Source organism: Crotalus tigris, unplaced genomic scaffold (genome assembly GCF_016545835.1).
Source record: "Crotalus tigris isolate CLP2741 ecotype Arizona unplaced genomic scaffold, ASM1654583v1 scf7180000017568.12009008, whole genome shotgun sequence".
Lineage (NCBI taxonomy): Eukaryota > Metazoa > Chordata > Lepidosauria > Squamata > Viperidae > Crotalus > Crotalus tigris.
This window is the reverse complement of record NW_024096478.1, coordinates 11,586,761-11,613,055: the sequence shown is the minus strand read 5'-3', so window position 1 is coordinate 11,613,055 and position 26,295 is coordinate 11,586,761. Positions and strand designations below refer to the sequence as shown.

General features: G+C 37.6%; 1 protein-coding gene across 7 annotated transcripts in view; it reads right to left on the bottom strand.

The window, feature by feature from the left end:
- SPATS2L (spermatogenesis associated serine rich 2 like) overlaps window positions 1-16,827 on the bottom strand; it is a 53,526-nt gene extending 36,699 nt beyond the window's left edge. For 2 of the 7 annotated variants that reach the window (XM_039353611.1, XM_039353583.1), the window contains exon 1: window positions 16,302-16,826. The gene's annotated coding sequence lies outside the window, so the exon portion shown is untranslated. Of the gene's footprint in view, window positions 1-15,638; window positions 15,828-16,240 lie in introns of those variants that run through there. The other 5 variants (XM_039353553.1, XM_039353542.1, XM_039353593.1 and 2 more) reach the window with 5 other exon arrangements.
- Window positions 16,828-26,295: the final 9,468 nt, after the last annotated feature.

Sequence of the window (26,295 nt, the reverse complement as noted above, 5' to 3'; positions counted from 1 at the left end):
TAGCAAAGAGCATTCATTTTCCACCTCATTAAAAGGCAACTAGTGCCATGGTGGAACTAATAGATAAACTAAGTCAACAAAGAAAATGCAGAGACAGAGAGAGGGAGCGGGGTAGATGTAAAAAACTTACCCAAACTGGTTGCTTGGCAGCAGTTAATAGGTAAATGAAATCTGATGTGTGTTCATGATTGCATTTGGCTGAGTCCTAAAGAATGCTTGCAAAACAAATTATCATGACAGACATTTTTGTATTGCTGTGAATCAAGCAAAACCAATCCTGGGATACAAGGCATCCCATCTAGAAGTCTGTAAGAGGATTCAAAGCATTCTTCACTTAGTTCTAAATTTTTTGCAAGTGGACAAAGGACTTGTTGGTTTTAGACCTACAAATCATTCCAGCTGGTGTCCAAAAACAAGATAACTTAGTTAAAAACATTTTTCTTTAGAAGCCTTTTAAAATCTTTGTTGCCTTAACCTTGTTTGGTAATTTTTAACCCTACTTGTCTTATTTTTGTTTCTAATTTTTACTGATAGGTTTAATTAGAGCTTTACCAAACTGATGTATTATTTGCTTCATATTTTACTTTTCAATTTAATTTTATAGCTGCATTGTAAGCATGTGTTGGAAATCAGTAAGCATTATGCTGTTTTTTTTTAAAATAACAAGATTATGCCTTCAGCGAAACATTTCCTTTTCTAGCGAACCATTTGAAAATCACAAATTCAGGGCATTAATATTCTACAAAATAAATTACCAGAATGTTAAGACAGAGCTAATTACACAAATGTTTATTCACATAACATACTATGTCATGAATACAAATTTCTATCTATCTGTCTGTCTGTCTGTCTGTCTGTCTACCTCTCTCTCTCTCTCTCTCTCTCTCTCTCTCTCTCCTGTATAATAGCTGAGTAATCTTTAATTGTGAATTGACTTCTAAAACCTTACAGAATTTGCACCTATCCTAGTGGAGCAGGGATACATTTCACAATATGACATAATAGATTTAAAAAAATGACATGAAGCCCAGCATTGCTATTTTCTGACACTGCACTGATTATAGGATGTCATTGTCCAGTTTCTTAGGGTCAGCAATATTGGGCCATATTAACTACTGCATCACCATCCTTCCTTTTTTTGGCACACATAACGCGTGGAACCCGGCAAATTCCCAAACCTGTTTGACTTTCCAAGATTTGTGACAAAAAAAACGGCGTACAATTTTTTTTTCAGAATGCCAATCAGAATATTTTAAAGCTATTTTTGAGTAATTACAGTTATGAAAAAACATGTAGTATATTCAAAAGCATTTCACTTCTGTTAAGTAGAAGAAAGTGGACCTCAAAAGGACAATGAGTTATTTTTATGAGATCTGGCCACCTTTTTGGATAAGCCTACAAGTTGAAAGCAGTGGGCCACTGGAAAATGTGTGAAAGTCATGACCCATGTTTGGAGGCTGTCAGGGTTTAGATGGAGAAAAACAGGTTTAGACTCAAGCCAAATAAAGTGGAATGGCTGTTGATGAGTCTGAACGATTCCAAGACTCCTCCAGGAACAGAAGGCTCATCATCTGGGAGTCCTCCTGGAATCATGATTCCTGCTCAAGAGCAGTAGAGACTATGGCCAGAAGAGCTTTTGCATAGCTTCAGTTGCTGCATCAGCACTGCGGCCCTACCTGAGATAGGAAGAAGTGAAGATAGTCATATTGTTTGTCTCTCAATTGCATGACCATAATTCACTTTATATAAGGCTGTTGTTGAATATCACCAAGAAGCTGCAACTATTTCAGAATGTAGAAATATGCATATTTAATTGTGAATGGTAGAATTGCCAAGCTGCATGAGTGCACTGGTTATCAGTAGGTTTCTGAATACAATTCTAGATGATGATCACTATAAAGTCCTACATAGCTTGAGATGTTGGCATTTTGGACATTGCTTTTACCAGATAGTTTACGCCTGTCCTACACAGATGATCAGAGAATATCTGCTAAGACCTATCTGTGACACAACATACACATATACACACATTTCTAGTTATTATTTCAATTATTTCATCCTGATTTTTACCCTTTTTAATATATAAATTATGTATTGTAAGCTGCTTAGTGTCCAGTTGCTTTCAGGTTAGATATACTGAATAAACAAATAAATAAAATTTCAGAGAAAATTCAATTTCTGATTCAAAATAAGAATTGTCAATATTTCTCAACAGGAACTCAAATATCTATGATACAGTTTCTGTCCTGTTTGGACACAATAAAGATTAAAGTATTTTTTTTTTTACATAAGAGTGAGAAAGAATGGATTACATTATTGGTCTTTTATATTATTTGTTCTTATAGTAAGGATAATCATCTATGAAATCACAACTTTAAATCACTCCATATTTTCCATTTGCAATTAATAGAAATAACAAGTCTTCTGCTAAATAACTTTAAACTGTGAAAAACAATAATAAACCATTTTGACCAAAGCAACTTACATGCATGTTTTTCAGTTTCCTCAAAAGTTGTAAGAATAAACAAACATTTTTTATTAGCTAAAGAGGTGGGCAGCCTCCAATGTCACTTGATAAATCACATTACTTTTGTTTAAGAATAATCTGGACATTCCAAACACAGCAAACCATTTTCTGAGGTGTACAATTTATTTCCAAAAAAATGCTGTACCCCTCCTAGAACAAGATTTGCACAATCTTCCCTATAACATGCCTTCTTCAGAGATTAGCTTTTCCACTACAATTATTGACTTAAGCTGACAAGACAGGGAAAGGGAGTATTGACAAGCTTGCAACATTTCTTCTGAGCATCCTTTGTTTTGGAGGGGTCATCAAACTCAGGGTCATTTTCCTTTTCAGGAAATATAGTACTATCCACACAGTGAATAAAAAGAATGAGTTCTGGAAAATAAAATTCTCATATCTGAACCTCTGTTAAATGACAAGAAGACACTCTATATTTTATTTATGTTGTAGTTCATTCATAAGCAGAAATATAGCATGACTGATATTTATATTTATTTAATTTAGCATGCTACTTGTCTAGTATAATCTAATTTGAGGAATAAATTGCAGTGCAGAGTATAAAATATATACAATTTGCCTATGTGTGCATGTGAATTTGCATAAGCAGCATAGATGACATGGTTCTGTATTGTACAGTAACACAGAGCTTTATTCTCCATATCCATTATCAATTCTCTCAAATTTTTCAGTGTCAATCAGGAGGAATGCAGTTAATTTTATTTAATAAAGTCATGGGAAGGTACAATGTAAATACTGCAACTGCTAAGGTGATTCATGTAGAGGAACTTGGACAGAACTCAATCACAATCTGGGTCTAAATACAGTAGCAGAAAGCATCTATTAGAAATTGAAAGCTAGCATGTACTTTCAAATATGTCATTTTACTAAATGGCATGTATCAAAAGGGCTATTTTAAGGTTGTTTATATTGCACAAAGAACAACCCACAAAATTATAGACATTGCAGAGCAAAGTATTATGTGGACACAGCAGTGGTTTTCCACTAAAATGTTTTGCATTAAAATCTCAGATTGGATATATGCGGTCTATCTCTAACATTCACAGGATTTTTTAAAAAATAGCTTAAATGTTCTCTGTTTTACATTGATTTTTTAATGGTATGTTGGACAGCAGATTTCAAATCATCAAAAATATTTGTAGTCTATTGTAAATATTTTTAAAAATGTGTGACAGATGACTTGAGATTTTTCTCCTGCTCTATCTTTTTATATATTGTTTCTGAAGCTTCATGGCAACTGGTTCTATGGAGCTGCTGATATTTTGAACTAAACAACGTATTTATTATTCCATGCTTACTATCAAATAGCTGTTTTGTGAGATTAGCTGGGGTAATAAAAGTCAAGATGGTGAGCACAGCCATCTGATCAACGTTCCACTTTTTTTAATGTGTGTTTATTGACTTATCTGATACTACTGGAAATTACTGACATGAAATTTATGCGTTTGTGGGTATGCTTGTGTATCTTTTTTTACTGGAGTCACAAATTAAAGAAAAAACGTGATGCCAATAAAAAAAGAATGGACAATGTTTTTTCCATGTTTGTCTATAGTTTTTTTCTGTATAATTTTATGACATGACCTATCTTTTTAAAAGATTTCCCACCATCCTCTCCACTACCTAGCAAGCTCTCTTCTGGCTCGTTATGGGGAAAAATGAAAAAGAGGGCCTCTGTCACCTAGAACAGGGGTCTCCAACCTGTGGGCCTCGGACTGTGGGATAGCCTGCCCAGTGCGTACACACATGTGCGCACACTTACCCCCACTTGCACTAGTGCCACACGGAGACAATGGGGCGCCGTGTAGTGAAAATGGAGCGCCGCTAGAGCCCACGTGGCAAAAACAGGGTGGTGCTAGCAAGTGTCATGCAGGCACTAACACCGCCCCATTTGTGTTGCCATGCATGCGGCCCCGTTTGTGTGTGTGCGCGTGTGCATAAAATGCTTCCCCCTCCCTTTCCCTCCAGTCCGCCAACCGAGAAAAATTGGAAGACCTCTGGCCTAGAACTCCTAGAATGAAAGGCAGAATAAGCATCTTAAAAATAAATCCCATCTCAGCCCCATTTTATTCCCATTAAACCCTATCTGGCTTACTTCACTGGTCTTCCCATTGCAACACTCCATCTCTTCAAAAATGAAGATGCTTACTACTTTTGTAAGTAAATGGTGAGAAAGAAGAAAGATCTAATTTCTAATTGGGAAATCTTTTTTTGTTTAATTATACTAACAATAGCACTGTATAACCAGTGGAACAACCTGCCTCCAGAAGTTGTGAATGCTCCAACACTGGAAGTTTTTAAGAAGATATTGGACAAACATTTGTCTGAAATGGTATAGGGTTTCCTGCCTGAGCAGGGGGTTGGACCAGATGACCTCCAAGGTTCCTTCCAACTCTGCTATCCTATCCTATCCTATCCTATCCTATCCTATCCTATCCTATCCTATCCTATCCTATCCTATCCTATCCTATCCAGGGTATTCCTTAGTAGAGTTAATTAAATATATGCTTATAGAAAGCAATTTTATTATTTTTCAGTAAAACTCTTTCTATCCTGTCATTAGGGACAAACAAAATCACTTCTGTGTGAACTGCATAAATTATTTCACCACTATGGTCATCTATGGCAGGCATAAAATTGATTTACCTCATTTCTCTAATGAGATAGAACAATTACCCATTTTATAATTAGTGTGATCAATGAGAGTTGGAGTATCTAATATTTTCTTTTTAAATACTATCAAGAGTCTTTAGGATTGTTGGCTCTGTCTTTAAATATTTAAAGTTTCTGAACTGAGGCAGCCAAAGTAATTCTGTTACATTTTCATTCAACTAAGTTTGCCTATGTTTTAATGAAAGGACTATCTGCATTTCTATCAACAATTCCTTCATGTTTATTAAATAAACACCCACCCACCCACCCACACACACACACACAAACACACACACATTGAGGTCAGATTATTCATTTTATACTATCCTTGGAAGACTTGAAGACTGATGAATCAATTGCTAATGGACTGTGCAAAAAGTAGGAAGAAGAGCTAACTCAACAAGGAGGCACCTTGCAGATTATGCCGTGGGTGCAGAGTCTAAGCCAGTGATGGCAAACCTTTTAGAGACCAAGTGCCCAAAACCTGCCCCCATCCCGCTCCTGCTCCGTCCCCACCCCGCCCACCCACAGGGCTACTCACCGCCTCCACGGCCCACCACAGATCGCCCAGGCGGCCCAGCAGCACCATGATGGCCACACCCTCTGCCCGCACCCTGCATCAACTACGTGCGATGGTGCATGATGGCAGAATCTTGTCCCCGCTGCCCAGCTGCCATGATGTTGGCTATGTTGCTCTACATGGGCTGTGCTCGGGGGCGACTCTCCTCAAGGGGGGCTGCTGGTGAGGAGAGGGCCATGGGGGGAAGGCGGGGCTGGGGCAATGGCGCAAGTGCCCACAGAGAGGGCTCTGAGTGACGCCTCTGGCATGCGTGCCATAGGTTCGCTACCACTGGTCTACGCCAAGCACATATAAGTCTCTGCATAAGTGCATCTGAAAGCATAAATCAAACTAGGCTAGAATGTATTAGGCTTCTATGGATGATGTTAAAAGAATCTGGCTGAAATAAAGACTTATCAGTCTTTTATTGACAGCAATGGGTTTCATTGCTTCTTTGTGCTTTTCAGGAAAGATCAAAAACTAGAACAATGCTGTGAATAAGAAATTCAAGGAAACTCTTTCAAAGAAGCAAACAAAAGTAAAAGTACACATAGTCCTTGACCTACGACCACAATGGAGCCCTAAATTTCCACTGTTAAAGGAGACAGTTACGTAAGTTTTGCCCCATTTTATAACTTTTCTTGCCACCACTGTTGCAGTTAGTCATAAGGTTGTTAAATGAATCTGGCTTCCCCATTGACTTTGCTTGCCAGAAGGCCACAAAAAGTGGAACACTGCAAGTCATAAATACTTGCCAGTTGCCAGTCTGTATTTTGATCACACGACCACAGGGATGCTACAATGGCTGTTTACGTGTGAAAAATGATCAGTCACTTTTTTCAGTGCCGTTGTTAACTTCAAACAGTCACTAAATGAATGGTTTTAAGTCGAGGAATATCTCTAAAGCAATGTCCAAGTTTGCTTACTGAACTGATAGCATTTTGAAAAGGGTATTGTTTGCACTAAAAAGTATACAAAGAATTAGACCTTTCATGTTCAAATTCTGGAGAAGCAAAACAAGGAGGAGAAAAAGGAAAAACAAATCACCAGTGAGAGTCATTGAAATTAGTCATGACGATAGGAAGGAAGAAAAATCAATTTTATGCAATCATCAGTTGACACAAATCCTCCATCCTGTGAAATAATAATTTATATGTCAAAACAATAATTTCACAAAGATTATTTACATACTTAAACCACAATTTTTCTTGATACTAATGTCACCAAAATCGTAGTAAGATCCTGTAAAGTTAATATTATTATGCTAGAGAAGAAATACTCTATTCTGAAATAACACTTTTCTTCTTAACAGGAATCCTCCAAAGGACTTTTCTCTGGCTGAAGAAAAATGATGAATTTCTAGAAATATATCCTTATAACTTGTAATATGAAAAGTTTCATGTTCTATTCCAATCTGTTGTAGGTAGTTCTCTTATGATGCGTTGTTTAATGGTCTTTTCAAAGTACAATGGTCTCAGATGGTCCCAGAAAGGGTCTTTATGACCTGAAAAGCACTTGTGGCCATTGTAAATCATTGCACCCCTCCCCCATAGTCACATGATTATGATCTGGGTGCTGGGGAGGGGAATAAAATGTTTCATCCTCTTCATGTTTTCTTGGAAGTCATGAGTTTAACATTTCACTGAAAACAACTGAAGTCATGGGATTAATTTTTCAGAGAAATCTCCATTAGAATATATTTTAAGCACTCAATCCTATGCCCTTCTAAGGTTAAAGTTGTGCATATAACTGGCCCTCTTTTTTCTGTTATTTCGAATATAAATACAGTGCCCCTTTCATGCACTGTCAAGTTTTTTTTTTTTTCTTTTAAAAAACCTGCTGATTGCATAAGGGGAAAGCTGAAACATAGATAATGTATTTTCTCTCTGTTTGCCCACAAAAATCTGCTGAGCCAGCACCATTATTTCAGATACATTCGTTTTTCAGTATTCGCTGCACAATCCAGACAGAAATAAGAACAATCTTAACACCCCCCCCCCCCAGCTCAAGCATTTGAGCTTGATAGGCTATGACTATATTTGCAGCCAAATTCTGGATTCCAAGTCCTAAAAAATACGGAATCTACGAAGACAGAGTTTTAAATTATAAGTAACAATGATTTACTTTGCAAATGTTGCAATTAGTTTTACCCCTTAGCAACAAGAGATATTATTCCAGGGTATTTATAGTGAGTAATGCTCAAAATATCAAAGAATTTGTGCCTAACTTTGAGCACGTCCCTATTTTGGGCTTAGTTTTATTTCAACTGGACTTTGAAGAATTAGGATAGGAAGAATATTGGTGCTTTGGGGATTGGAGATGCCTTATGACAATACAATGGACAGTCAAGAAAATAAACGAATGAATCATCAAACAAATCAAACTGGACTTCTCAGTTGAGCCACAAATGTTTAGGCTCAGATTATCCTACTTCAGACACCTTATGCAAAGACCTAGCTCTCTTGGAACAGTACTGGAATAGGCGAAAGGAAAGAGAAGAAAAGGATTAACAGCAGCAAGGTGGATGGACTCAGTTACAGTGGCAATCGATGAACGATTGGAAACCTGAAGGATTAGATTAGGGACCGCTCGTCATGCAGATCATAGTCACTAAGATTCAACACTGATTTGATGGCACATCATCAACCAATCCATCAAATGAATGAACTTCTTTCAACAAGTGCTAATAATGATTATCCTTACAACAAAAGTGCACAGGGAGTGTAATAATCTTTTTAATAATTTTTATTGCCAATATATTACAGAATTTACATATATTAACATCTTAGCAGACTTGATAACATTCAACTGATGGACTACCTTGCTGAAGTTTTATCTCTAATCTTGTAGCCTTTAAAAACAAAAACTTTTTTCTCAGACTAATACCTGCACTAAAACAGGAATATCCAATGAAAAAGTACTTTGGTATTTTTCTGTTCTGATATTTTTTTTCCATTCAGTACCAGCTCAAAAACATGCAGAATACCACAATGTTGTTAAGGGCTATTATTTAACTTAGCATGTCATTTCAAGCAAAATACCAAGTGGTTAAGATATCAAAACATTCCTTGAGAACTCTTCCTTATAGCTGGTGCTTCCTTTTCATATTGCATTTCTCTCTCTATAAAGTATATATTTCCGTAACTTGAATGTATGTCATCCAAGTGTCTAATAATATCCCGATTTAAAGGCTGTCCTTTTCAAGATCAATGTAAAGATAAATCTCCCCATTCTGTTGACTATGATGTATTTTAAAAAAAAGTTGTTACTTATTTCCTACAAGTGCATTTAAGTGTAAAAATCAGCACTGCAAATCTACATCTACTTTTTAATCATGTTTTCCTTTTTCTTAATAAATGAGAGGCCAACCTGTCTTATATAGCTGCCCAGGATATCTCACTTCCCAGCTGTTTACTCTATATTGAAATCTGGAACACCTCCCCCCAACGATTGGAGGATTAAGCTGATTTGCCTTTGCTTTAGTTGCAGGGTAAATGAAAGCAATAAAGAGCTAGTTTGGGGATTCTGTTTCAAGGTTTTTATGATGCTGTGCCTTATAGCTTCTTTCAGCTCCTGAACCTTAATTCTTGGGAAAAATAATGCCAGAAAAAAGCTTCACAGTTCCCCCTCAGTAGCTCAGACAAAATCACAATGGATGGAAGTAAAAAATTATTTTGTCAATTTCCCTCTGCAACACTGGGCCAGCTGGAGGGAAAAAAAAAAAAAAAAAGATTTCCCTCACTTTTGTGAAATGAAGTTGTGAGGGTTTTTTAAGCTGGAGCAATCGCTTTCACTCTTCAGCTTTTCAAGTCTGCTGATGTGAAGAAAAACAACAGGACACCTTCCACTTTCTTCTGAGATTATAAGTAGTTGAGTAACACAGTGGTTGGAAAAATCTTGGAAAAGATACTCAATTTCCCCCTCATCCCCAGGTTTGAAAAGAAATAATAAATGGTTGGAAAATATTGTGACAATATTTATGGCCAAGCTATATTTGACTAATATTGCTAAAAATATTGCACCAGTGTTGGGATCTGTGAATTGAAATAAATTTCCCTTTTACAATGGAAAAAATATTAATGGAAGAAAAATATTTTTAGAATTAACACACAAACATCAGCCTAAGCCTGCCAATTTGGTGTTGGCTAAACTTCTTGTGTTCTGAAACTGTACAATAATTCAAAATGAAAATTGGATGAATGCTATTATCCTGGTCATGCTGTACTCTCCCCCCTCCTTCTCTTATCAAACATACATACAATACCTTAATAAGGAACATTTTATAAGAAGGGTAAGCCAATGTGTTTCATTATACTTTGTGCAAAACGCCTATTTTGCATTTTAAATATTGTGTATAAAAGATGGTTCCAATTAACTTAATGAGGAGAAATTTTGTCCCATAAAGGAAAATTGTTACGCCAGCATGTGTCTGTGTTTATTTATCTATTTCCTTGGTTGAACCTTTAGTGAAGGGGTGTCAAACTGCCGGCCCGTGGGCTGGACGCGTCACCAGGAAACTGCGCCCAGCCCATTGCCGGCAATGGAGAAAAAGTGATGTCGCAAGTTTGACATGTCTGCTCTAGTGGTTATCAGTCTTAAATATTGGGGCTTTTGACTTTGCCTTAAAATGTAATTATTCCTTTTCATCAAGAAATATTGGCCTCATTGACTCATCAAGCTTAATTAAGACTGTGTAAATCAGTGAAAATCCTGCCTGTTTTACTTTCTATATTAATTTGGCAATATTTTGTTTTCTCTACTCCTATTCAATAACCATACGAGGCCAAAATGCAGCCACGCAGGAAGTTATGTATGGTTCTAAAACAGCATATTATGCCTCTACTTTGCAATCTGTTCTGTTTGCCACTCCAGGTCCAAGTCAGGGTGACTTTTAAAAGCCATGAGGCCTTAAACAAACAAAGAAATTAATTAATCATCAATTTATCAAAACAGCCCTCACTGAAAATAATATTAAAAGAGATTTATTATTTACATATTTAGGGGGAGTTCTAAAAATACTGTCTCAAAAATTAGCATGGAAAGAAGCACTGTTCAAGTCCCGCCTTAGCCATGAAAACCAGCTGGGTAACTTTGGGCCAAGTCACTCTCTCAACCCAACCCACCTCATAGCTATGGGGAAAATAGGAGGAAGGAATATTGGACCTATTAGCTGCCTTGAGTTATTTGCAAAAATAATAAAGGAGGGATATAAACAAACCAACCAGTCCCGAGGTGGAATATTCAAAAAACCAACAGAAAACACCAGATTATAAAGAACTGGTGAGTTCTATTTTACAGTTAAGATATATGCTGTTGGTGCAAATTCCCTAAAGCTGAAATGGAATAAGAGGGATCTCCCCTTTTGCTTCATTTCTTTTTAAATATAGAAGCCAGAAGTTAATGTCTGAGGGCTGAGCTTCCTACAAGTAGTTTAGTATATTTGGATATGTGGTTTTTGGTTTGGTTCTTTTCCGATTTAGTAAGGCTGCTCTTTTGTTACTACAAAATAAAACAGGGTAGTTACTTAAGCAAATGCTGTATCTGGAACCCCATTCTTTTCAGTGATAATTTTATCTAAGAACCAAAAAACCAGCACTAATTGTTACAGAATATTTCAAACCATGATACCCTTAAATATTTTCAAATTATTCATGTACGGTACCTTTAAATATCTTGGGGGAAAGATATGTTTTCCCACATATAATGGGCACTTTCCTATTACCACCTTTTTCACCCTCTAAGCCCTCAAAAGAATTTTGAAAGTGATCTGCGATATTCATAATTTCTGTAGATTTATAAACTGGATAGAAATCGCCGCAGCAACCAAACTACTACAGATCCTGCACCAATAAATTTCTTTTTGCACAATATAGGGAAACAAGAGAAAAAGCAATAGGTTGGTTTTGCACACTGGTTGTTTCCATACTAAAAAGGGGGGAACAAAAACAAAGCATTTCTAACTTTCACCAGCCATTGAAAGGGGATTTTTGGGTGGAATTATTAAGGGAAAGCTAGTAAGCCCTGAAAGTAGCAGTTTCCTTACAAGAAGTATAGGAATTTTGAGATGTGAAACAAGAGGTCTCTAATGGATAAAAGCTGCAGCATTGTCTTTAAAATGCCCATCCAACTAAACCCAAATTAGCTCCTAATGCAGCTGATCTATTTGAAAAAAATAAGCTCAGATCTACAATATAACTATATTGATATCATGGGAACACAGAAGTCTAGAACTGCTTTTAAGTGGGCACAGAATTCTTGTGTGGAAGAGTGCAATGCTTAATATACCTCTAAAATGCCAGGAAACCAACAAAGCTGGGATTCCTCAAGACTCAAACTCAAAGTACTTAAACCCCAACTGAAGAAAGCATTCCTAATGGTTTATATTAATTATAAATATTCTTGTAGATTATTAATATCTCATCAGAAACTTACAGCAAACACTGCATCATTGTCTACCATTCTAGGGAAAATGCATACTTTTGGAGTCTTTCAAACACAAATTCTATTCTAAGATTATATCTGATTTTTGGTTCTTAGCATATTTTCATATGGTTGTTTCTATTTTGTTTTCACTTTACAATCCCTTTACAACATATTTGAAGGAAACCTTTTGTGCCAGTTTCAAAATATTAATCATTTTTCAAACCCCTGGAGCTGCCACAGCTCTATGCGTAACAAAAACACCCTTGCCCCATTCCACACAAAACAAGATAAATTATTTGCCAGCAAATTCTCCTCCTCCGTGTTTTTAACACATGGGTACATTTTTCTGACTATGTGCAAATAGACACAAACAGATATATTATAAAAGGTAGCCATACTGCTGTGACAATACAAACTTTTCTATTAAGAAGTCTCTGCTAGCTACAATGATGGAATGGTAACATGGCAGTATTTTTACAACTGCATTATTTGCACAATTGTGCTAATCTGATTTCTAGAGCCTCTAGGGCGGAAGTCCCCAACCTTTTGGGCATCAGGGACTGGTTATGTGGAGAGACGTTTTTCTGTAGACTGGAGGGGATGTGATTTTGTGTGCTACCTGCATCCTGTGGATGGGTCTTTGCTTGTTTGTGTAGACAGGTTGCTGGCATGCTGCTGGGCACCCCTGCTCTAGGGTTATGACTGAGAAAGAGCGAATTAACAGCTCACTTAAACCAGAGGGGGTGAGAATGAGGTTGAGGCAAGAGAACCCTTCCTGCTTTTTCCACAAACAGGGAAAATCAACCTTTAATCAATTGTGTTTATCAGTCATGAGAAGAGTTCAGAACACGATCACTTAGAACAGTGATTCTCACTCAACCTGTGGTCCACGGACCCCTGGGGAGTCCACAATGCCATCACAGAAGGTCTGTGAAGGCTTGAAGAAATGTTATGATTTAAATCTTGAGTTAAGTCTTGGAGGTCCATGGCCACAAAAGGAATTAAAGGGGGTCCATGGTGAAGAAAACCACTGACTTAGAAGGTTGCTTCCATCCCTTCCTTAGTGAAAGCTACAGTGAAGACTGATGATGGACAAAGGAATTAGGATGCATGGCAAAACAAGAGCAGGACCAACAAAGTCAAACAAAAGAAACAAACGAGAAAGCTTTACTCAATTTTAGTTATACTGGAAGGAAGCCAGAACATATTCTGATTTATTCCTTCTAACAACTCAAAAGAGTTTGGAATAGGCAGGTCTGAACAAGAAGTGGCAGGAGGGCCCACAGTCTATTATGGACATATTTATGGGACATTTACGAGGAAACATTCTAAGGAAAAGTCCATTTCAGTCTATAAATATAAATCATATAACATAGATACAGAGTAGGTTTATTTATACATATTCATTCAAAATAATTCTGGACTCTTACAATGTACTCACATAGCTAAGGTTATCTATATGGGGCTTGGAAACTTCAACTGAAGGTTGTCAATAGATTGGGAATAGGTTTGTCTACAGCAGTGTTTCTCAACCTTGACAATTTTAAGGCATGTGGACTTCAACTCCCAGAATTCCACAGCCAGCATTGCTGGCTGTGGAATTCTGGGAGTTGAAGTCCACATGCCTTAAAATTGTCAAGGTTGAGAAACACTGGTCTACATGGAGCATGGAATTCCTTGCTTTGAAATTTTTAACTGATGAAGAGTCTGGTTCAAATTCAGTTCAAGTACTGGTTATAATCTGGAAAAGCCTGTTGAGAAGACTACCTTCTCCCTTAGCAGCCTGTCCTGGTATTCATATCTTCAACAGAGGAGGCAATTTAAGAGATGACATTCTCATTCAGGCTTTTGAGCACCTTAGCAAAAAAAAAATAAAAAAAAATCAAACTAATAAAAAGCGTTTTTCAAGTAGGCTGTGGCTGATCAAGTTAGAAGTGATTTTCTAGTTTTTTTTCCCTAGTGTGTGTGCTAATGATGTTTTAGTTGTATTTTTAATGTTATGATTTAACATTATTGGTTGGCTGCCATGACCACCATCTGTTAGTGGAGAAACAGGATATAACTCAAATAAATCTCTTATATTACCATCCATTGCTTAATGGAATTAACTGAACAATTCTAAGTAATTTGGGATTTTAGCTGAAATGGAGGAAGGTCTTGTAGACGGCCTTATATAAGTATCTACTGAAAAAGTAGATTCTCTGTATTCAACCTAACATATTTAACGCAGCAAATACCTGAATTAAGAGATTTAGTAAAAATGTCATGTTTTTGCCTTAATTATGTTTCTAGGGTCAGGGTCAGAGAAACAGCGTTAGAACCAGGGCTAGATTACAACTCCTCACTGAATGTTTCTATAATATTAGCAAGGCAGGACATATATTAGGAAGTATCCAGTTGTTGGGAATAAGTCTATTATTTTAAGTCAGTATCACATTTTTTTACATTTGACAGTGTTATTGGTTTTGATTTATTATTTATTCCATTGCACTCTCCTTTCCATAATGCTTCAGGGGTGTATGAGTATAATTAATTACTTCTCAAGCAACCCAATTCCTGCTTCTGACACTACATTTTTTCCTTCTCTAGAACCCTGTTCTCTCTCCCCAAATAAATAGTTAAAAGACCTTACAGACCATGAAGTTGCCCTCTCCTAAAGCATGATGAAAAGCCCCAAATACCACAAGGAAGCTCCAAAGTTTAAATTAGCGGCCTTCTGCCTTTCTGTCAAAGATTAAATTAAAGACTCATAGGGTTATTGTATCTCTCTAGCAACATTTTTGGATGTGCAGCTGTGGATTAAATAAAATTATATGAGAATACATAGAAATAACACTGGCTCATGTTGGTATCCTGTAGTGAGTGGATACTATTGAAATACAAAACACTTTTTTTGAAGGCACATAATCCGAAGACATATCAACTTGGCATGCCATGGTATTTGCATTTGTAATAGCATGTGAACAAACAAGTTCTCCTCCTATATCAACAGAGGATCCAGCAATGGTAGCTGAGTTACAAACCTAAGCAAAAAAATTCTAAATAAAATGTCTGTGCATTTTGAAAGTAGGGAAGAAATGAAATCCTCCTGTTGCTCTCAGTAAAGAGTTAACAAATCAAGGCTAAGGCAGTAAAAAATGTAATGTAAAGAAGGACGAGGAATGTGAACAGCTCCTGAAACCATCGTCTAAAAAAGCCAGAATCTTGATGGAAGTCAGAGAAATCGTTCACTCACCATTCCGTTTGCCTTTTAACTTTAGCACAATTCAGCAGTTACAATTTTGAGCAGCTCCACTTAAAAAAATATAACAACCTTTCCTGAAAAATATTGCAGCTTTGCTGCCCTGATACCTGGCTGCAGTTTTCGGAAGCTACCCAATCACTTAATTACGTTTTCAAGCCACGTCGACTCAAATATTTCACAATACAAATCAATAATAATATATATACTTTATAAAGTACCTTATTCGGGGGAAGGGGCAGTTACCACAAGGGAGTTGAAAATAACAAGAATATGTAGATGCCTCGTCAGATTCCTGTTTGCAGAGCATTAATACTGTACAGCGCTGTAGTGCAAAACGAACCTCAGAAACAAAATAGGGTTAACAGTTCCTGCCTAGTTAGTTAATAAGCACACACTCTTATCTCTGGGCTTCCCACGCACACTCCGATAGGATCCAAGACTGCCTCCAGCATCACGCCCCTTTATTGCTTTTCAGGGATCACTGCGATCACCCCGGCTCTTGAAAGAATATAAGAGACTAACAATGCAGAAAGTGTGTGTTTGTGCGTGTGTGGGGGGGGGGGAGAGGGAGAGAGAAGTGGGCCACTTTATACCCAAATAATTTCCCGTTCTACAATTAAACTAGATTCTGTTTTCTGTCTTCACCCCGCTCCTCCCAGCGCCACCCATTTAATTACAGTTCGCTTTGACTTAGACAACCAGAGCTGGTCTGGAGGGCTCGGAAGGGCGAACCCGCAATTATTTCCCTCCACCGGTAATGCTGGATTCCAGCTCTTCGATCCGTTTCCCCGAAGGGCAGAATTCATTTGGCACCCTTTACCTTCGGAGGGGCAGCAAAGCAGAAAGGCACACAGGTCGGGGCGCTTGCCGCGGTGCCTTACCTCGCGGTCTGGTCCCGCCTGAGCGACGCGGCCCGGGCAAGGAGAGACGGGTCTCTCCTACGAGCAGCAACAGGGCAGCGAAAGGCGAGTTGCGAAGTAGCAGGGAGATACCAAAGAGGCGGCGTCTTCCTTGGTTTTCGTTTCCCTGTAGCTCGACGCGGGCGGGAGAGCGCCGTCCTTTCCGTTCAGCTGGGCTTCTACAGCGATTCAGTTCCCTCCGCTCGTCACTCAAGCCCTGATGAGCCCTCCTCAGTCACTCCCATCTCACAGGGTTTCCCCCTCCCTTCCTCTATACTTACACACACACATACCCTCTCCTCGCTATCTAACAGATTGGGAGGGGGGGGGAGGGAGTCTCACTTCCTCTTCAAATGCATTCTCTTAATTGCCTCCCCCCGCTCCTTATGAAATGACCTCTCAGTCCCCGCAGACCCTTTCCCCATCACATGCCAAAATAAATGCAAAGCGCGGCTTCCTACAGCATTGCATTTTTGTTATGTTGTTTGTTGCCTGCTTGCTGGGATCTCTGCACAAGTGAGTGAGCCTGGTCGTGCACGCGCGCGGGGGCGCGCGTGCAGTAATGACAGTTCCGTGGGATGCAGCCAACATATTTTCTAGCTGAGGCATTTTGGACGGGCTAAAAAAAAAAAAAAAAAAAAGTAACGAGGAGTTTCTCACAGCCGGGCGCGTCTAATCCGTCTCTTCTTCTTCTTCTTCTTTTTTTTTTAACAGGACAAGAGGTTAAACCGTTTTAGAGCAGCTTTTCCGTGGTCAGATGTAATGCACCCCGGGGTTGCGCTTCTTTTCTCCTCAAATATTCGGGAATTGTGAGACTTGCTTTTCAGACGCTTGGGACATGTTACTGCTGATATTTATGAGCAAACCAAGCTCTCTTTTTTACTTGGTAAATCCCTTCGAAGATAAATAGTATACTTGTGGCAAAAACAGTCTTATCTCCTTAAACAACAGTCTCTCCATAAGTATCATCAAGCCACCCTAAAATTCAAAAGTATATCTGACTGAATACTTATTGATTAAAGAAGTGTATAGTCTCAACTACACCATCTGTAGTGGTAGTTCATTTATTTAAATAAATCAGAACTGTTTTTCACCTTGTAGAGGAGATAGGCAGCACAAAAATTTACTAAATAAATAAACCTACTTTTCTGAGTAATGCCTGTATTTATTTATCTAAATATTGGTTTAAAAAATGACTATAAACAAGCAGTCCTACTTATTTTTACTCACAGGAAAATCTCTCAGGTACCGTAACACCCAGATTTTAGAGAGGTTTGCTTGCACCTATTGAAAGAAAAATCTTCATCAGGGTCCAGTCCAAGCTGGGAATAAACAAAATGGAGACTGCTTTAGAAAGAAGGTTGTAGTTAATTGAAGAGCCCAGCCAATCAGAAATGTGCTCTGGGAAAGCTGACTATATGGAGCAGGGAGTGGTGGGTTTTTATACTGTCTTGGGCTTTTGTATTTGGAGTTGTTCCTGTGGCATGAACTTTGACCTGAGGTTCAGTGTGCCCTTCTAGTATTCTGATGGTGGTGAGTTAATCCTATTATGTCCTAAAGGTCATGTCTTTAGAGTTTGGGTGGGGTATGTAGATTTTAGGAGTCCTTGTCTTTCTAATCTCATCAGTTTCTAGCTTCCTGGCTCCAATCTTTCTGAATAGGATTATCAAATCTGCATTTCTACAGACCTGGCCTCTACCTGTGTGTGTGTGTGGGGGGGCTGAAGCTGGTTTCTGGGGGCTGGTTACTGACTTTTAAGATTTTCTTTCTCTATTACTGTATTCCTTTGGAAAATATATTCTGCTTTTTAATTTTTCCCATTTTTCCCTTTTTAATTTCTTTCTCTGGGGGGGCAGGTGTGCTGTCCTCCTACAGACCCAATATTTCATATTATAGGCCTGTGTAAGGTTTTTCAGCTCAGAATCCTAATAAATTCCAATGAGACTCTGAACACCAGGCTACTTCAAAATAAACAGCTTTATTCTTTGATCAGAGCCAAAACTGGGTGTAATAATAATAATAATAATAATAATAATAATAATAATAATAATAATAAAGTTGGAAGGGACCTTGGAGGTCATCGAGTCCAACCCCCTGCTCAGGCAGGAAACCCTACACCATTTCGGACAAATGGCTGTCCAGTCTCTTCTTAAAAACTTCCAATGTTGGAGCATTCACCGTTTCTGGAGGCAGGTTGTTCCATTGGTTAATTGTTCTAACTGTCAGGGAGTTTCTCCTTAGTTCTAGGTTGCTTCTCTCCTTGATTAGTTTCCATCCATTGCTTCTTGTCCTGCCTTCAGGAGCTTTGGAGAATAGCTTGACTCCCTCTTCTTTGTGGCAGCCCCTGAGATATTGGAACACTGCTATCATGTCCCCCCTCGTTCTTCTCTTCGTTAAACTAGACATACCCAATTCCAGCAACCGTTCCTTATATGCTTTAGCCTCCAATCCCCTAATTATCTTTGTTGTTCTTCTCTGTACTCTTTCTAGAGTCTCCGCATCTTTTTTACATCGTGGTGACCAAAACTGGATGCAGTATTCCAAGTGTGGCCTTACCAAGGCATTTTCTTGTCTCTAACGCAGAGAGACGGGGAGAAAAGACAGGCACACTAATAACATTTTCCCCTTTTATAGCTAAGGCATTTTCTCAGACTAAAAGATTTCTTTTTTGTCTGAATACCTGTTTTCTTTATCTATCAAGTTAGTTCAGTTACAGCTTGTTACAAGGCTTATGCTTCGAATACACAATTGCTGGCAGGCAGCCAGAAACTTTCTCCTTGAGTGGATACATTTGCAACCATACATTTCAGTCTATAGTGAATACATTTAAAGTTACAACTAAGCTTTTTCTTTCTCCTTGGTCAGCTTTTAAGTTATCTTTGAGCAAAGTGTAGAGTGCAAACAAGAAAGAATTGACAATGGTTGGGTTATACATAAAAGATTATATTTTGATTCCTTCACCTGCATACCAGTTCAGTGGGATTTTCTCCCATATAAATGTGTAGTGAACTGCATTCATGGAACAGTGCTCTAGTAATGTGATGATAGTTTGAAACCACATTACTGATTCTTCATTTTTTGGCCTCCAAACTTGCATTTCTGGTTTATTAAAATCAGTGATAGTTTTGTTATTACTTAGAAAATAACATTCTCATCTGATTATTGTTTTTTTATACAAATATTTTTTTGCATTTGCAGTCTGCTGAATATTATTTCTAACTATTCTGTATATAGGAGCAATCAAAATTAATATCTTGGAACATTTGAATGTTTTGCATTTATGTATTTTTAATACACTGTATTTTGATTCTAAGTTCTTTTCTAATTACAGAGCTCCAGCATTCGTTTTGTATTAGGTGGCTTAGTGAACATTTGGAGAATTAGTGGAAACTCTTCTGGAACACAACTGCCATTTTGAAACCAGCTGTGAAAAATAACATTTACAAAAGACTTGGACAGTAGTGTTAAAACATTTGAAGTATAAGATAAAAGCTTTAAAAAGCATTAAAATTATTTTGGATGTCAGAAGTGTAAAGAAAAATATGGAAAGAGAGCAAAAATAAAATAAATCCATCTGTATAGTTCATGTTTAAAATATATGCATTCAGCCAAAAGTCAGTCATTTTATTTTTCCATTTCATAGAGTGCCTAAGAATTTAAATATGCTCATATAATATGTGTTACTCCATTAGGAAAAGTACTTACTGAATTATAACAGTTATTGCCCAGCAGTTTACATACCACTGGTATTTAAAATGTTTAAGTTATATGTTGAAATTTTTCATCTTCAGATATACTTCCATAATTGGATATTTTAGTAATTTGAGCTTAAGTGACAGGAAACATGTTTTTTTATAAGTCTGAGGTAGTCTTTTCTTTGCTGCCAGGAAAGTCCAAATATTGAAAGATACCAAAGCCTCATAAAATGGTAACATTTGCTCCCTCTTTTTGCATTACACTTGAACTTATATTTAAATGGAGATAATAGTATCCCAGTCAAAACAATTGTGGTAGAGAAGGACTTTGAAATGAAGGAATAGAAAGCACAGGTCCCTTTTTTCCCTGGTAATTTCTCCATTCAAAATCTCCTCACATTCTATTTCTCTTGATACTTAGCTATGGCAATAAACCCACATTTGCAACCTTGTTTGCAGGGAGGAAGTGGAATGATTAGTACAGAATCAGTTTTGATAAAAGTATGTGGGGGGGGGACCTCATGAGGAGTAAGAATCTTCCCATTCACATCAATGGTTTGTCCTATCTTTCAAAATCTGTTCTGCTGATTATATTAAAACTTCCCCACCTGGTAATTTTGCCATTTGAAATTGATCCCTCAGGTCCTTTTTTCTTACAAGATTTTAGATTTGCCTTTAGATTGGCATAAGAAAGAATTTGGGAGAGAATTTTCAATGCAAGAACAGCTGTGGGAGGTACAAGGGGCTCAGGACCCACCATTTTGATCAAAAAGATAAAAGCAGTGTTACAATATTGTGATGCATCTTCTGCCCCTTTTGACCATTGCGTGTATGAAAGAGGCAGAGTACAGTATCACAACACTGCTTCAACCATCTGCCCTTCTTGATACCTCTAGCAACGTCCTCAGACCCCGGACTCTCCAAACATTCCAAGGGAGATATGCCATCCCCGTCGGACAGTCCCAGTTCTTCCTCCTCCTTCGCAATGACACTACCAGAGGAATGGAAAAGAACTGATGTGGTTCCAATCTTCAAAATGGGAAAAAAATAGATCCAAGAGACTACAGATCAATCAGCCTGGGAAAATTCTGGAAAAGATAAGCAACACTTGTGAGCACCTAGAAACTAGAAGCCAACATGGGTTTGTTAAAAACAGATCATAACCAGGGAAATGTTACTGCCTTCTTTGACAAAGGATTGGAGAAATGCTATGGACATAGTTTACTTAGACCTCATTTGACAAAGTAGACTACAGCCTACTTTTTGGAAAGATAAAAAAAAATGCATGTAGGAAAAGACCAGGCTAAGCCTGAGGGAGGAGTCAAACACATCATCAGTTTAGAGTTCTTTCACACCCACAAGAGATCTAAGTCTTGCCCTCCTTGAATTCCATTGACCCTTATCTACCACCAATTTGCCTTGACTGTTAGTAGTTCAGATTTTTGTTTTGAAGTAGCATGAAATAAACTTGTATTCATTTTGGACCTAACCTTGGCACCCTATTTCTTGTGCCTGACAATGTGGGATAGCTTCAACATCAGATGGATTCACAACTGGCTGACCAACTGCACTCAACGTAGTCCGCAATGGAACTATATCTACATGGAGGGAAGCATGCAGTGGGGTACCTCAAGGCACTTTGTTAGGCCCAGTACTCTTCAATATCTTTATACATAATTTAGACCAGGGGATAGAAAGGGAACTAATCAAATTTGCAGATGACACCAAGCTGGGGAATTTCCAACACATTAAAAGACATACTCAAGAGTCAAAAGGATCTTGACAGACTTGAGCATTGGGCCCTATCCAACAAGATGTGGTTCAGTGTTGAAAACGTAAGGCCCTACACCTAGGCAGGAAAAATCAAAAGTGATGGTATAGAATAGTACCTGACTCAACAGTAGTAACCGTGATAGGGATCTAATGCACCACCACTTAAATATGAGCCAGGAGTATGTGCAGCTGCCAAAAAAGCCAATGCAGTCCTAAGATGCATCAACAGAAGAATAGCTTCAAAATCATGAGAAGTAACAGTACCACCCCATAGTGCACTAGGTGAGGCTGCACTTGGAATACTGCATCCAGTTCTTGCCACCACGATACAAAAAAGATACCGAAGCCCGAGATAGCAGGCAGAAAAGAGCAACAAAGATGATAAGGGATCTAGAGGCTAAACTGTATGATGAACAGTTGAGAGAGCTAGGTATGTCTAGCCTATAAAAGAGAAGGATTAGGGGAAACACGATAGCTGTGTTCCAGTACTTAAGGGGCTGTTACAGAGAAGAGGAGGTCAACCTATTCTCCAAAGCAGCTGAAGGCAGGACAAGAAGTAACAGGTGGAAGATCATTAAAGACAAATACAGTCTAGAACTAGAGAAAAAATTCCTGACAGTGGGAAGAATTAAATAATAGAATGGCTTGCTTCCAGTGGTTGTGGGTGCTCCATCACTGGAAGTTTTCAATAAGTTTTCACTGGACAACCATTTGTCTGGAATGCTTTAGGGTCTCCTGTTTCAGTAGGGAGCTGGACTAGATCTAGAAGACCTCCAAGGTCATTTCCAACCCTGTTATTTTATTTCTATGTTCTAAGAATTCATAAATGGTTACTCAAGAAAAGGAAAAGAACCCCAACGATAAAATTGATTCAGAGATCCGTTTCCCATACTTTAAATGTATGGAATGTACTGCTGTAGTTTCCCATTGCAATGGCTTATATTGCCCTTTTATGGGACAACGGCAACAAAATCATATTTTTATGGCTGAATGTTTTTCCTCTAAGACAGTGGTTCTCAACCTGTGGGTCGGGACCCCATTTGGGGTCGAACGACCATTTCACGGGGGTCGCCAAACAAGGTGTCCGCCATTTTTTCCCCCTTTTCTTTGGCCACACCCCTGGCAACTGGTGATATATAAGTGGTTGGGGTCACCACAACATGGGAAACTGTATTATGGGGTCGCGGCGTTAGAAAGGTTGAGAACCACTGCTCTAAGAAGCCATTTTAGAGGATTCAATTGTTTGGCTACTGTATAAAGCTACTGTATCTCGACTTCCGGTGGATCTGCGCGCTCGATGGCGGCTACTTTGTAGCCGTCCTCCTGGGTAAGTGTTTGAATCGCTATGAACAGCAGCCATCAGCTGTTCAACGGTTCAAAATCCCCCTCCCGAGCAAAGGGGGGGGAAGAGGGTTGTCTGAATAGTGGTAGAGCCACTCTCATGCACCCCCAAGGCTTTTTTGGGGGGTGAGAGGAGTGCTCCCACGGAGTTCAGACTGTCTCCGCTTCCCAGCTGCTTTTGTCCCTAGGGACAAAACAAGCCGCTGCAACCACCTCCGCGATTAAAGTGATCTGGTGAGTTTTTTTTAGAGGCGGACAGAGCTGAGTAGAGGATTTAGCTTTTGCTTTCTTTGATTTTATTTGGATTTTAAGTTTAAAGATTTACTTTTACTTTTATATTCCCTCTTTTTATTTTTTTCCTTTTGTTGAAAGGGAAAGTAAAATGGCGATCGGCAAGCCTTTCAGTTTTTTGGGGGGGGGGAAGGTAGAATGGCGATCGGCAGGCTTTTTGGTGTTTTTTTTATCCTTTTCCTTTTTTTTAATGATTGGAACGGAATGTGGATTTGATTTTGATGTTGGGTTTGGATTTTAGAAGCATTATTATTTTTGTTTAACTTCTTTGTTTTGCTTTTTGTACTTTTAAAAAAATGGAATGGATTTTTTCTATTTAATTATTTTTTTCTTCTTCCCTTTTCTTTTTTTAACTCCTTTCTTTTTATTATAATGATCTCCTTTTGAAGGATTTTTTGATTTTTGGAGTTAATCTCTCTTTTTCTTTTGTTTAATTTTTGTAACTTTTAAGAAGGAGTAAAGATTTTTCTAAGATGGCTCCAAAGTGTTCAGTATTTTTTTGTTATAATGATCTCCTTTTGAAGGATTTTTTGAATTTTTTTGGACTTAATCTCTCTTTTTCTTTTGCTTAATTTTTGTAATTTTTAAGAAGGAGTAAAGATTTTTTTAAGATGGCTCCAAAGCGTCCAGTAATTCCTACAGCTCCTAAGGTGGTTTCTTCTTCGGTGTTATCATCAGTGCAACAACCTAAATCAATAGCTTCACCCTCTTCCTTGGTACAGCCAATAATTGTGAAGGATTTGCAAGATATGATGGGAAATGTTATATCTCAAATTAGGGCAGAAATGAAAGAGATTTTAGAGGAAAATAATAAGATTTTGAGGCAAGAGATAGTTTTGGCTCTAAAAGGAGTTGCCTCTGTTCTTGAAAAGCTGAACTCTCGTGTAGAAGAGGTACCAGAAAAAGTGGAAATGATGGAGGGAAAATTTGAAAGCATGGAAAAAGAAATGGAAAATGAGATTCTTATGCTTCAATATAGACAAATGGAATATGCCTTAAGAATCAGAGGTTTGGGAGAGTCTGTGCAAGGAGATCTGAGAGAGATGGTTGCAAAGGACTTTGCTGTGATTTTGAATAAAGAAAAAGAGGAAATACTTAGTGAAATTGAAAAATTATTTAGAGTTAACTCTGTGGTGGCAGTGCAAAAGAATTTGCCAAGAGATGTGGTAATTTACTTTGGGAAAAGATCCCTGCGCAACGAAATTATACAAGCTTTTTATAGGAAGAGATTTCAAATTGCTTCACAAGATGTTATAATTCTAAAGGAGATCCCATCTGAAATTTTAAGAAGAAGAAAGGAGTTTGCTTTTTTAGCAGATGAACTTAAAAAGAGACGAATCTTGTTCAGATGGGATGTTCTGATTGGAATGGTGGTGAATTACCTGGGGATATGTTATAGACTTAATACTGTTTCTCAAGCAAAAGACTTTTATACTTCGGTCCTGGGGGTATGTTCATCGCCATCTATTAAGTTTAAAGCTTTGGAAGAAAAGAAGGTAGAATTGCAGTCTGAAGAGCCATATACTTATGAAAATTGGGAAACCTCAGTTTGAGGGGCCTCAACAAGTTGAGATGGAGGAGCAGAGGATAACCTGTGCAACATATAACTGTAAAGAAAAGGAGCAACAGAAGAAGGTTAAGGAAGCCTCACAACTATTGGTTTCTGAATCTGCGGGAGAAGTAGGATTTATAAATTTTTTGGAGCAACCTTTAAGGGTAGAATTGCAGTCTGAAGAGCCTATATTAATGAAAAATGGGAAATCTCAGTTTGAGGGGCCTCAACAAGTCAAGATGAAGGAGCAGAGGACAACTCGTGCAACATATAATCGTAAAGAAAAAGAGCAACAGAAGAAGGAGTTTAAGGAAGCCTCACAAGTATTGGCTCCTGAGTCTGTGGGAGAAGCAGGATTTATAAACTTTTTGGAGCTACCTTTAAGGGCAGATTTCAAAGCACTTCTTTCGAGATTTATGGATAAGAGAGACTGACAAAGATGGAGATCGAATGAAAATTCTAGATATGAAGTTTAAGTTTAAGTACTTAGTTTAAGTATTCAAAAGAGTACTGAGTCTGTGGGAGAAGTAAGATTTACAAACTTTTTGGAGTTAGCTTTAAGGGCAGTTTTCAAAGCACTTCTTTTGAGGTTTATGGACAAGAGAGACTGATAAGGAATGTGTTTATTGTGGATGGAATTTGTTATTGGTAAAGATTTAAATGTGTATAAGGGAATTTTAATGTTTATGGACAAGAGAGACTGATAAGGAATGTGTTTATTGTGGATGGAATTTGTTATTGGTAAAGATTTAAATGTGTATAAGGGAATTCTAATGTTTTAAGTAATGTTCAAATTTGTGTTTGGGAGGGAGTTTATAAAGAATGATGGATAATAACATAAGTATGATATGAAAAGGTTCAGAGTATATTATAATGTGTTTAATGATTGGGTTTTTTATTATTATTATTATTATTTTTAAGAGAAGATAACTTGTTTAATTAAATGTACCTAGATTTGTTTAGGATTTATATGTCTTTTAAGTTTTTTTTTGATAGGAGAGAAGATTATGGATGAAGGTTTATATGTTTATTTTAGTGTTCTAGGATAAAGAAAGAGGGAGAGATTAGATTTTATATTGTAGGTATAGATATTCAAAGAAAGTAATGTTTAAATTTGTGTTTTGGAGGGAGTTTATACAGAATGATGGATAATAATATAAGTATGATACTAGAAAATGTTTAGAGTATATTATAATGTGTTTAATGATTGCAATTATTATTTTTTAGAGAAGATAACCTATTTAATTTAATGTATTTAGATTTGTTTAGGATTTATATGTGTTTTAAGTTTTTCTTTTCTTTTTCTGAAAAATTTTAATTAAGC